Source organism: Lynx rufus, unplaced genomic scaffold (genome assembly GCF_022079265.1).
Source record: "Lynx rufus isolate CCGP_SWC_20201006 ecotype Redwood Valley unplaced genomic scaffold, mLynRuf1.p SCAF_3, whole genome shotgun sequence".
In the NCBI taxonomy this organism is placed as follows: domain Eukaryota; kingdom Metazoa; phylum Chordata; class Mammalia; order Carnivora; family Felidae; genus Lynx; species Lynx rufus.
This window is the reverse complement of record NW_025814845.1, coordinates 182,491,576-182,503,286: the sequence shown is the minus strand read 5'-3', so window position 1 is coordinate 182,503,286 and position 11,711 is coordinate 182,491,576. Positions and strand designations below refer to the sequence as shown.

At 39.0% G+C, this 11,711-nt stretch overlaps 1 pseudogene; it reads left to right on the top strand.

Moving 5' to 3' along the window:
• The first annotated feature begins 9,999 nt into the window (after positions 1 to 9,999).
• On the top strand, positions 10,000 to 11,210 carry LOC124521239 (SWI/SNF-related matrix-associated actin-dependent regulator of chromatin subfamily E member 1-like; annotated as a pseudogene).
• Positions 11,211 to 11,711: the final 501 nt, after the last annotated feature.

The following is an 11,711-nucleotide window of genomic DNA, read 5'->3' as shown; positions in this document are numbered from 1 at the left end:
TGGGAATGCAAACTAGTATAGCCACTGTGGAAAACAGTATGGAGTTTCCTTAAAAAATTAAAAATAGAACTACCCTATGATCTAGTAATTCCTTACTGAGTATTCATCCATAGAATTCAAAAGTACTAATTTAACAAGATATAAGCACCCCTATATTTATTGTAGCATTATTTACCATAGCCAAATTATGGTAGCAACCCAACTTCCCATCATTATTTGAATGGATGAAGAAGATGTGGGGGTATGTGTACATGTGTGTACATGTGCGTGCATATAATATATATACATATACACATATATACACAATGTATGTATACATATATACACACACACACATATATATAATATACAATGGAGTATTACTCAGCCATAAAAAAGAATGAAACCTTGCCATTTGCAACAACAAATGTATGGATCTACAGAGTATAATGCTAAGTGAAATAAGTCAGTGAGAGAAAGACAAATACCGTACAATTCCACTCATGTGGAATTTAAGAAACAAAACAAAGGAAAAAAGGGGCAAACAAAAACAGACTCTTAACTGTAGAGAACTAATGGTTAGAGGAGAGGTATGTAAGGGAATGGGTAAAAGATAAGGGGATTACGAGTACACTCATCATGATGAGCACTGAGTAATATATTGTTCAATAACTGCATAGCACACTTGAAACTAAACTAATAATGTATGTTAACTTCACTGGAATTAAAATAAAAAACTTAAAGGGTGCCCAGGTGGCTCAGTTGGTTAAGTGTCTACTCTTTATCTCAGCTCAGGTCTTTATCTCAGGGTTGTGAGTTCAAACCCCACCTTGGGCTCCACTCTGGGTGCGAAGCCTACTTAATAAAAGAAAAAGAATAAAGTAAATTAAAGAAAAGAGGGGCACCTAGGTGGCTCAGTTAAGCGTCTGACTTCAGCTCAGCTCATGATCATGCTGTTTGTGATTTCCAGCCACAGTGCTGAGTGAGTTCAGCCTCTATGCTTACATCTCAGAGCCTGGAACTTGCTTTGGATTCCCTCTCTCTGCCCTTCCCCTGCTTGCTCACTCGCTCGCTGTCTCTCAAAAATAAACATTAAAAAAAAATTGAAAAGAGGGGCGCCTGGGTGGCGCAGTCGGTTAAGCATCCGACTTCAGCCAGGTCACGATCTCGCGGTCCGTGAGTTCGAGCCCCGCGTCGGGCGCTGGGCTGATGGCTCAGAGCCTGGAGCCTGTTTCCGATTCTGTGTCTCCCTCTGTCTCTGCCCCTCCCCCGTTCATGCTCTGTCTCTCTCTGTCCCAAAAATAAATAAACGTTGAAAAAAAAATTTAAAAAAAAAATTGAAAAGAAAAACTTAGTAAATGTTTTTATCAAGTCAAACTCTTCTAAAATGCACAAGTAGTTGCCAGGGAATGGGGGAAATAGGATCAAGTTGGTAAAGGATAGTAACTTTCAGTTATAGAATGACTGAAGTCTGAGGATCAAATGTATAACTTGATGACTATAGTTGCTAACACTGTATCGTATAACTTAAATTTGCTAACAGAGTAGAACTTAAATATTCTCACAAAAATAGTTTTTAAAAAGATAAATATGTTAGGTGACTGATGTGTTAATTACCTCAATGCAGGGAATCCGTTCACAATGTATATGCATATTCAATCATCATGTTGTACACCTAAGTATCTTACAGTTTTATTTGTCAAGTAGACTGCAATAAAGCTAAAACAAACAGAAAATGAATGCATTAAATGATCCAGCATTTCTACTCTGGATATATATCCAAAAGATTTATAATCAGGATTTTGGAGAGGTGTTTGCATACCTATGTTCACTGCAGCATTATTCACAGGATTCTAAAGGCAGAAGCAACTTAAATGTACATCAACAGATAAATGGATAAATAAAATAGGAAATATGTACACAATGGAACAGTATTCAGTATTTAAAAAAGGAAATCCTGTCATATGCTACCACACGGATGAACCTTGAGAACATTATGCTAAGTGAAATGTCATTCACAAAAAATACTACATGATTCCACTTATATGAGGTATCTAAGTAGTCAAACTCTTAGAAATACAAAATAGAAATATAGTTGCCAGGAGCCGGGAGAAGAAGAAAAGAGCTTTTGTAACATGGGTATAGACTTGCAGTTTTCCCAGATGAAAAAGTTCTAGGGATTTGTTGTACACTATTGTACATATATTAACACTACTATACTATGCACTTATAAATAGTTAACCTAAACATTACCATCGTAACTTTTCCTCTTCTTAACTCATTAAAAAAATTAACAAATTAAGCACCTATAAGGGGGAAAAGACAAAGTAGATCTAAAGAAAGAGGACGAAAGGAAATAATATAAGAGCAAATAGTAATTAAATGGGGCAAAATTCAGTGGAAAGGATCAACAAAACCCAATGTTATTTCTTTCAAAAGATTAATGAGATTGTAAGTCCCCTTTAAAACAGATCAATCGAGAAGAGAATAGAGAATACAAAATGAACGTGTGTGTGTGTGTGTGTGTGTGTGTGTGTGTGTGTGTGTGTGTGTATACATTCCAGAGGAAAGAGGGTGTGTGAGATGGGCTAAACAGGTGATTAAGGAGTACACTTTTGATGAGCACTGGGTATCATGTCAAAGTGTTCAATCACTATATTGTACACCTGAAACTAGTGTTACACTGTATGTTAACTCACTGGAACTAACTGGAATTTAATTTAAAACTTTTTTGAAAAAATTTTAAAATGAGAACATCTCAAGAAAGACTGAAATGCAGGATATGCCTGTAGACATAGCAGAGATGTAAAAGATTTTAATATGAATGATTTCATAGTAATAAAAGTGAAAACCTGGATAAAGTGGATGCCTTCCTACCAAAGTACCATACTGGAGACTAGGCCGAAAACCTGGATGACAGAATAGTGTCTATACAAGTTTAACCAACAATTAAAAAGATTTCATCACTCCCCTCTCCTGACTAAAATTTAAGTCAAGAAATAAAACGCTGAGCTTCTATAGTTGTATAGGTGAATTCCAAACTCCAAACCTACTCAGACAGGTCCAAAGGACACAAACAGTGGAGGGAAGAATACAAACATTTGAAGGGCAAAAAGTATAAACCAGCCCTTCTGTAAGTAGTCAAACTGTCAGTCATACCTGAAGCATAGTAATTCACAAACGAGTTTTATGATGGAACATTATTTGTATAACCTTACTGAAATCCATCTCCAAGTTAAAATCCAAATTGAGATCAAATTATTCAAGATTACAATACCTGTGTTTTATCAAGTATTTAATCTCCTCCAAGATTTTTACTAAACACTTGATAAATGTTTTTGTCTATTCTTCAAACCTATAAAATAAATATTCTATGTACTTCATAGGGGAGAAATCTGAGAGTCAAAAAGGTTGAGGAGTTTATAAAACATCCCACAGCTGGAACTGGAATTTGAACTGGATCTCACTGAAATTTTGAGTTGAAATTCATGCTGACAACTGGTAGGCAGACTAGCTGACCAGTCACACTCAGCACAGAGCACAAGAACTGTGGCCTAGAATCCCTACTGATCAAGGACCAGACTATTAAATCATCAGTCCTTTAGGGGTGCCTGGGTGGCTCATCAGTTAAGCAGCCAACTTTGGCTCAGGTCATAATCTCGCAGTTTGTGAGTTCAGGCCCCACATCAGGTTCACTGCTGTCACCCTGTCAGGGAAAAGCCTGCTTTGGATCCTCTGTCCCCCCTCTCTCAGCCCCTCCCCTGCTCACACGCTCTCAAAAAAATATGTAATAAATAAATCATGTAAATGTAAAAATAAATAAGATAACCAGTCCTTTAATCCTCCCCCTTTTGACTCACATCATCCAAAGTTTATCAAATCTGAGCAAACTATCATGTATACAAAAAGCCCTCAATCTACATTTCTAGTAAAAATCAATTTCAGGAAAAGAACTACAGCAGTAATAGCTTAAGTTCAAACTCTATTCTATCTCATCCTTCAACGTTTCAATCTTCCACCCCCACCCCCATGTCTATGGCTCTGCTCTCTGAGCTAGATACGGCTTTCCTCTCTTCCATTCAGACTCAAAGCGATAGAACAGAAAGGGATGGGAAGACTGTTAAGATCTGGAAAATGGGGCTCAAGATGATCTTCTGACCCCTATTACATGGGGCCAGACCTCATTGGTAGGTGCTGATTTTCTATGTTGCATCTTTCTTGGTTCCTCCTTTTCTCTCACTCTGGCTCCTATCGAAGTGTCCCCTGCTCTGACTTTAAACATTGCTTCTATCATCTCACACAGAGAAATAACTGAAGCCCTAAAACATCAGGAGATCCATGATAGTTATTTCTACCATTTGACTTGAAACACTTTTTTTACAAAATTCATCACCTTCCACATGGCATTTACATGCATTCAGCAAATGCATGCACATACCATCACAATAGCAGCAGCCCTTGTCCTGAGTCTTGTCTCCCCACCTTTTTCCTGAGATGCAAATGATCAGCAGGCCTTCTTTGTCAGGGATGACATTGTGTTACCTAAGAATCATAGCTGGATGGGGCTGGGTGCATTATGCTTTTATAAAGGATGGCAGATAGTCCTTATATACAAATGTTCATTCTTTAATCTCCAAAATCTGGGTTCACATCTGAGATTCTTCCTAACTTTGCACAAAATCTCACTGCATTGGTAATGCCATAATTCCATTGACTTGAACCTGATTAAATATGCACCTATCTTTTAAAAAAAGAACTGCAGAGAATGTGCTTCGGCAAAAAATTTGCCATGCCTACAGAGTATATGGAACTGGTTTTATTTCAGACATAATGTATTTAAAGGATAGGGTCTATAAACCTGTGTTGCATCTGCGCATGTCATATAGATTTATTTCCTCAGCCCGATTTGCTACTGTTCTTACCTTTGTTGCCATCACTGCAGAATTAGTATTTTTGTCATCATTAGAGAGTTATAGTTCAGCAGTGAATCAAAACTGCAATCTTATTCCATCACATTTCCAAGTCAGTACATGCTTAGAGCTCCTTTCAGAGGTCATTAAGCACCACCGAGTGAGTGATGATATAAATTTCCTTGCACACCCAGGAAGAAGAAAACCCAACACTCTAACTGCCCTTGGCTATCATGTAAGGAGACGGTGTTGGTAACCACAGTCTGTTAGCATTGAGTTCCTAGGTGACCAGTTGCACAGAACTCCACTTACGCTACCAAATAAAAACCGACGAGGGGCTTTTAGTGTGGTGGGAGTTGGGGATGACAGTAGTTCTGGAGGATGCAGAACTAAGGCCCAGAGCAGGTTTACACAGAGCAAGGTGGTGACTGTATTTTCAATCACACAATGTCTACAGGGCCCACAGGCCTCTCTCAGACAGCTAACACAGCCTTGCAGTTAAGAACAACCATATATCGACTCCAAATCCTGAGAATTCAGTGAGTTTTATGCTGTTTTGTTCTATCAAATTCTTCTACTCCTTGATTCCTTAAAACAACTTCTGCAGCACTTTGCAGGTAAAACTAAAATTTGCATAATTACTTCATTTGAAGTTAAACTTCTAAGGCTGCAAAACCGATTCAAGTGATTTTTAATGAATTCTTATCATTAAATGAAACAATACTTTTCCCCTCAAAAAAGTACCAGTTTCCTGGAAATGTACTTTATGGCTGTATTTCCTTTATTAATTGATCCTGGTCATTTAATTCAATAACTTTTATAAAGTTAAAATTATAACGATTTAATTGACTTTTGCCTAACTTCCAATTATGTCTAATTTGTTCCTACTCAGTCTCATTAGATCCAATTATGGTTGAACTAATCGTAATTTCTCCCAATAGTTCATTTACTTTAAAATAAAGACTCTGTCCTCTGTTACTTTCAAGTAATTTTTCATCAGGGTTGGGTAGGGTCTCTTAATTATATTAATACAAATGGCTTTCTACATGCATCGGTAACTTTGCATTTAGTACTTAGGCAATCCATTGTAACTCAGCAAAGCTGGCTAGATCCTAGATACAGGAGAGGAGCTTGATAGGTAGCTACTCAGCAGCCATAAGTAGTATCAATTGTAATTGGGAGATAATCCCTTGGCCTCACATTTCATTACCATAGAGAAAACTGTAGAAATAATAATAATACTAATACTACTACTACTAATAATATAGAATTTGAGTAAAAGGGCGTGAAGTACAAACCCTAGCACTTGAGACCCTCCCAGAGCTCATCCAATGTAGCTCTTCATCTGGCTGTTCATCTGTATCATTTATCATAGCTTTTATTACTTAATAAGATGGTAAATTTAAGTGTTTCCCTGAGTTCTAGGAGTTATTTTAGGAAATAATCGAATCTGGAGGGGAGTCATAGGAACCTCTGACTCATAGCCAATAGCCAACTGTTCAGCTCACAATTAACACCTAGGGTTTGTGACTGCATCCAAAGAGCAGGGAGGGAAGTCTTGTGGGACTGAGCTCTTAACCTGTGGGATCTGACACCATCTCTAGGTACAGAGTGTTAGAATTGAGTTCAACTGTAGGACACCCAGCTAGTGTCAGAGAATTGTTTGGTATGGGGGGGAAAAAAAACCTATACATCTGGGGTCAGAAATGTCCTGAGTGTGATAGTAAAGGAGATACACACAAGACAAGCAGCATAGGTTTTTCTTCCAATAACAATTCGTATTTTCCCTTATAAAGAGATGGTAATGGTAAGAAATTTAAACATGAGGGTTAAGGGTAAGATCTTGATATGATTACAATGGCAAAAATAGGAAAGACACCAAGATAAAAAATTGGAAAAAAAATATAGTCCAGGAGAGCTGAGATTATGTTGTGTTTCTGCCTCAAAACTGCTCTATAACTTTGTATAACACATTCCCTTTTCCTGGAGTCTTAATTTTCTTTTTTTTTTTTTTTTTGTAAGGAGTGAAATAAGCCATCTCTAAGGTCCCCAAATATTGGCTTTCTCACAATCTATATGGAGAGTGAATGGATCCCTCATTTCAATTATATAATGCTTATGCACAGTACTGCAAGCAGTATGTTTAAACACTCACATTAGTCCTAACAAATAATTAAATCCAGCATTCAGCAGCTGGAGGCTACTGCACTCTGATAAGTATTCTTGAATCTTATTCTATCAATGTATCAAAATAAAATGCCAACAACTTAGTAGATATAGTAGATATAAACCTATTAGCAACTTTGACTGTGGTGTTATCTCAGAAAACCTTCTGAGGATAGTAAGAAATGGATCATGCTGAAAATTAGCCTAATTCCCCCCCCTCTCCACCGCCCGCCAGATACACTAAAATAATTAACCATTCCATCCTTGGAAATTCACTACTCTCAAATATTCAAAAACCTTCCTAAGGGGTACCTGGGTGGCTTAGTCAGTTAAGCATCTGACTCTTGATTTCAGGTCATGATCTCACTATTTCATCAGTTCAAGCCCCAGGTTGGGGTCAGTGCTGACAGGGTGGAGCCTGATTGGGATTCTCTCTTACCCTCTCTCTCTGCCTCTCAACTGCTCATTCCTTCTCTCTCTCTCAAAATAAATTAACAAACATTAAAAAAAAAAAGCAGGGGCGTCCAGGTGGCTCAGTCCATTAAGCGTCCAACTTCGGCTTGGGTCACTATCTCGCAGTTTGTGAGTTCGAGCCCCACATTGGGCTCTGTGCCCACAACTCAGAGCCTGGAGCCTGCTTCGGATTCTCTGTCTCTTCCTCTCTCTGCCCCTCCCATGCTCATGCTCTCTGTCTCTCAACAATAAATTAAAGCTTTTAAAAAATCCTTTAAAAAAAAACAAAAAACAGAAAAACAAAAAACAAAACCCTCCTAAGATCTGCAGTTTGGGAGCTGACATTACTCTAGTTCTTTATGCAGGTATTAATGGCATCCTCACTGGGTTAATAATCATACATAATAGCAGCCTTGCCTTTCATTGCAAATTTTTAAAATACCTGTTTATACTCACTATCATAATGTCAACCTTAAAATTCTTAGCAAAAAATTCAGGGAAATAATAACGTGGTGTTAAATATCTGGCATGCCCATAAATAATCACATGGTAAAAGAAATGTCAGTAATCTCTAACAGTCCTGTGAAAAGACATCAAGTTTAGCATTATCACGTTAATTTTAAAAAATCCTGCAACTGCTGAACTTTCAAGGTGTAATGTTGCCTGCAACTGAGATATGTGCCTATTCAAGATTATTGGCAATATACACGTCAACATCTCTAGTAAACTCTACCTGACCTCACCATGTGAGGAAACAGGGAGAAGGGATGGTGAGAGTATAGCTTAGTACAGGGCTTGAACCTCCAGGAAGTGAGGCAACCAAATTATTGCCCCACCATGCCTCTTTCCCACCTATTTTGATCATCCAGACAGACCTACACTGAAGCAAAATGAAAGCGCTAACATAGAAAAATAAGGCCAAGGAAAGTCTTAGTTTCACACAGAGAAATACCTAGTCATAGTGCCACACAGTGCACTCCTGACCCCAGGATTTTGTACTCTCTTGCTATTGATTGTAAGATGCAGAAGGTAGTACAAATCCATCACTGTCACTGGAAATACTGCACAAAACACACATGCTACAGATAACTTATCAGAGTAAAAACAAGATTCTGGGACATCAAAAACCCCCACTTAACATGTGTCTAACTTTTTTTCTGAGCTACCAGTTGCCCCTCACCCCACTTCAGACACGACAAATGAAACACAGGCCAATCCACGGAGTCACCAGCTGCCTGGGAGATGGCCAGATATTCGAAGTTCTGCACAAAGATATAAAATGAACTTGTGTGATACTCTTCCTTGGAAATTTAAATTAGGAATGCATAGAAACCAGGAACTTGGCAATAGAAGCTAAGGTGGGAAAATTCTAATAGAGGATTTTAAGGGCCAAAAGTGAGCCAAGGTTAAGACAGGAGTGGACAGTAACTGCTAGCCCCTGACCAATCTACCATCTAGGGGCTAAGAGTATAAACATATATGGAGACAATTTATTGCTAAGATAAAAGAGATAGTATTTTTAAGTGCCAACTTCAAAGGGAGCTATTTTCCTATTTTCAAAGGGAGCCAAACTTCCATACTGTATCACGGCCAGACAAATGGTTTAGATTTTTATTAACCACAGGAAGACATATTAAAGGACCAAGAAAATTTGGGGGGAAGGCATTCAGAAAGCCAAGAGAATGAGCCACTCACCCTTCCTCTAATTTATGTGATTGCATGAGAAGTGGGGAATGTAAGGCCAGCACAACTGAAAAATCTATGAAATTCAGATCGCATCAGGATCCCAAAGAGGAAAGGCTGTTGTGTCAGATTCTCAAGTCATTTGTGAGCCTAGAATAGCCATAGAAGACATGTAGATAACAGGTGGCCAACTAGTTGCCCTCATCAAAGGGCTTCAAATAGGGTAAATGAATTTTTATGGACATGATGTAGATGCAACTGCCTGATATTCTTGATAGGAATGAACCTACACCCTTTATAATACTATAAAAGTATGCCTAGATGTGCACCAAAGACCACTTATTCCCTCCAACAGACTAAGTCTCTGCTGCCTACCTGCATTTCCAGAGACAGAACATATGCGGATGATAGCCCAGAGTTGTTAGTGGCCTGGCAATGAAACAGGTGCCCAACTATCTCGTTCCGCCACGATGCCCTCACCCCTATTAGTACACCACCCTCTTTTCCTGATTCCTGACCTTCCTGGACAAGAGCAAAATATGGAGTCATCCACAAGTTTCGAGACAGACAAGAAACAGAAAGGAAGCGGAGAGAGCACTTCCATGAACATTTTGGTGTATCATTTGTTGATATTAAAACTGAACAGTTTCCTGCCTTCTGGCCCCGCAATTTCAATCCTACTGATATATTCAACAAAAGTTAATATATATGTGAGCCCAAAGGGAAACAGGACCACAGCTGTGGGTGCTTTTTCTGCCCATGGTGTCTCAGATTCATTTTTAAGTAACTGAGAACTTAATCTTCCAGAATGTCAAAAAGAACATCTTATGCCTCAAGGCCCACCCCAGCTCCTACAACACAAATGGCCAGAACACCAGGGTTTGTGGGGATACAGTACATCCAGGCATTACTATACAACTACAAGCTGGGAGGGAACCTGGGCACCAACAGCCAGGTCTCAGCATCGTCTGGTGTTATGATTCCACAACCCCCAAAGCCACCACATAAGCTACTGATGCCCTACATGAGGCATGGCACAAAGTTCTGGAACCAAGTAAATGCTTCCAGCCCTGACCTAAAGTTGCAGGCGATTGGCCAGATTAATGGTGGCATGTTATAAGATTTCACAGATGAAGAAAAATAAGAGTATTAAAACAAGTATGAAGTATAGAAGACAGAATAGAATGAATCTACGAAGGACTACTCTAATTCTCCCACATGCCCTGCTTACATAAATACAAAAAGACATGCAGACACTGCTTTAGAGGAAGAAAGTGTACAGAGATGGTCTCACATGGACCAAGGAGAACCTTATGTAAGAACTGAGCCTGCTGAAGATGCCGATGATTATGATGATGGCTTTTCAATGAAGCACACAGCCACCGCCCTCTTCCAGAGAAACTACAGTGTCATCAGTGAAATCCTCAGTGGGAGTGTGGTGCCAGACATTCAGACAGTTGTCACAACAGCTAGAATGCAGGTTATCACAGAACCTTGATGGTTCATCAACTAGAAGCTAAGCTTCTTTGAATACAGGAGACAAACCAGGAAACGAAGAGGAAATTCCTGGGAAGCACAGATTCATAGAACAATGAACTTAAAAGTTGGTGTGGTTTCCAGGTAGAGGTGGATGTGGAAAAAAGCGCCGCTGAAACTGCAGAGGCAGAGAAACAGGGTCACGAAAGGCTGGAAGGAAGAGAGACAGAGGCAGCACAGCAAGATGAACTCAGGCGGAGCATCACGGTTTGTGAGGAAGTAAGACAGAGAAAGATTAACCAAGAGCATCCGGAGGGAGACAGAGGAGACACATATTGAAGAAGAGATGGAAAGCCAACAGGAAGGGGAAGAAGACTCATCTACTCCTGAGAGCCGACAGAAGGGGAGTGCACAGGAGGGGCGGACAGCATGGCTGAGGAAGGGACCAGTTAGTAACAGTGGCTCAGAGACCAAGAATGCGACAGTGGAGATCCACCATCAGACCACACACCGGAAGATGAAGGAATAGATGTTCAATGTTAATAGCACTTGAAATCAGTAACAAATGGAAGTACCCGAAATGCCCATCAACAATGTAGTGATAAATACGTGTGGGGACGTTTGTACGAGAGTAACAAATATGAAAAAAAAAATGACTTCTACAGGCAATAGCATGTATTAAATCTCACAGACAGAATGTAGAGCCAAAGACCCGTCCACAAATAAAATTCAGAGTATAGTTTCAGTTATAAAAGATTTCAAATGTGGCAAAACTAATCTATGGTGTGTGAAACCAGGAGAGCAATCATTTTGAGGTAGATATTAAGAGTAATGACTAGAAGGGGATTTAAAAGGACTTTTATAACACAAGGAATGCTTTGTATTTTGATCAGGATTGTGGTTATATGAGCATTTTCACTTCAAGATGATTCATCAATCTGTACACTTTTGACTTGTTCATGTTTATGCATGTATACCGTACTTTAGTAAAAAGTTTATTTGGAAAAGGATACACACACACCCAGAAAAAAGACATAGTATCAC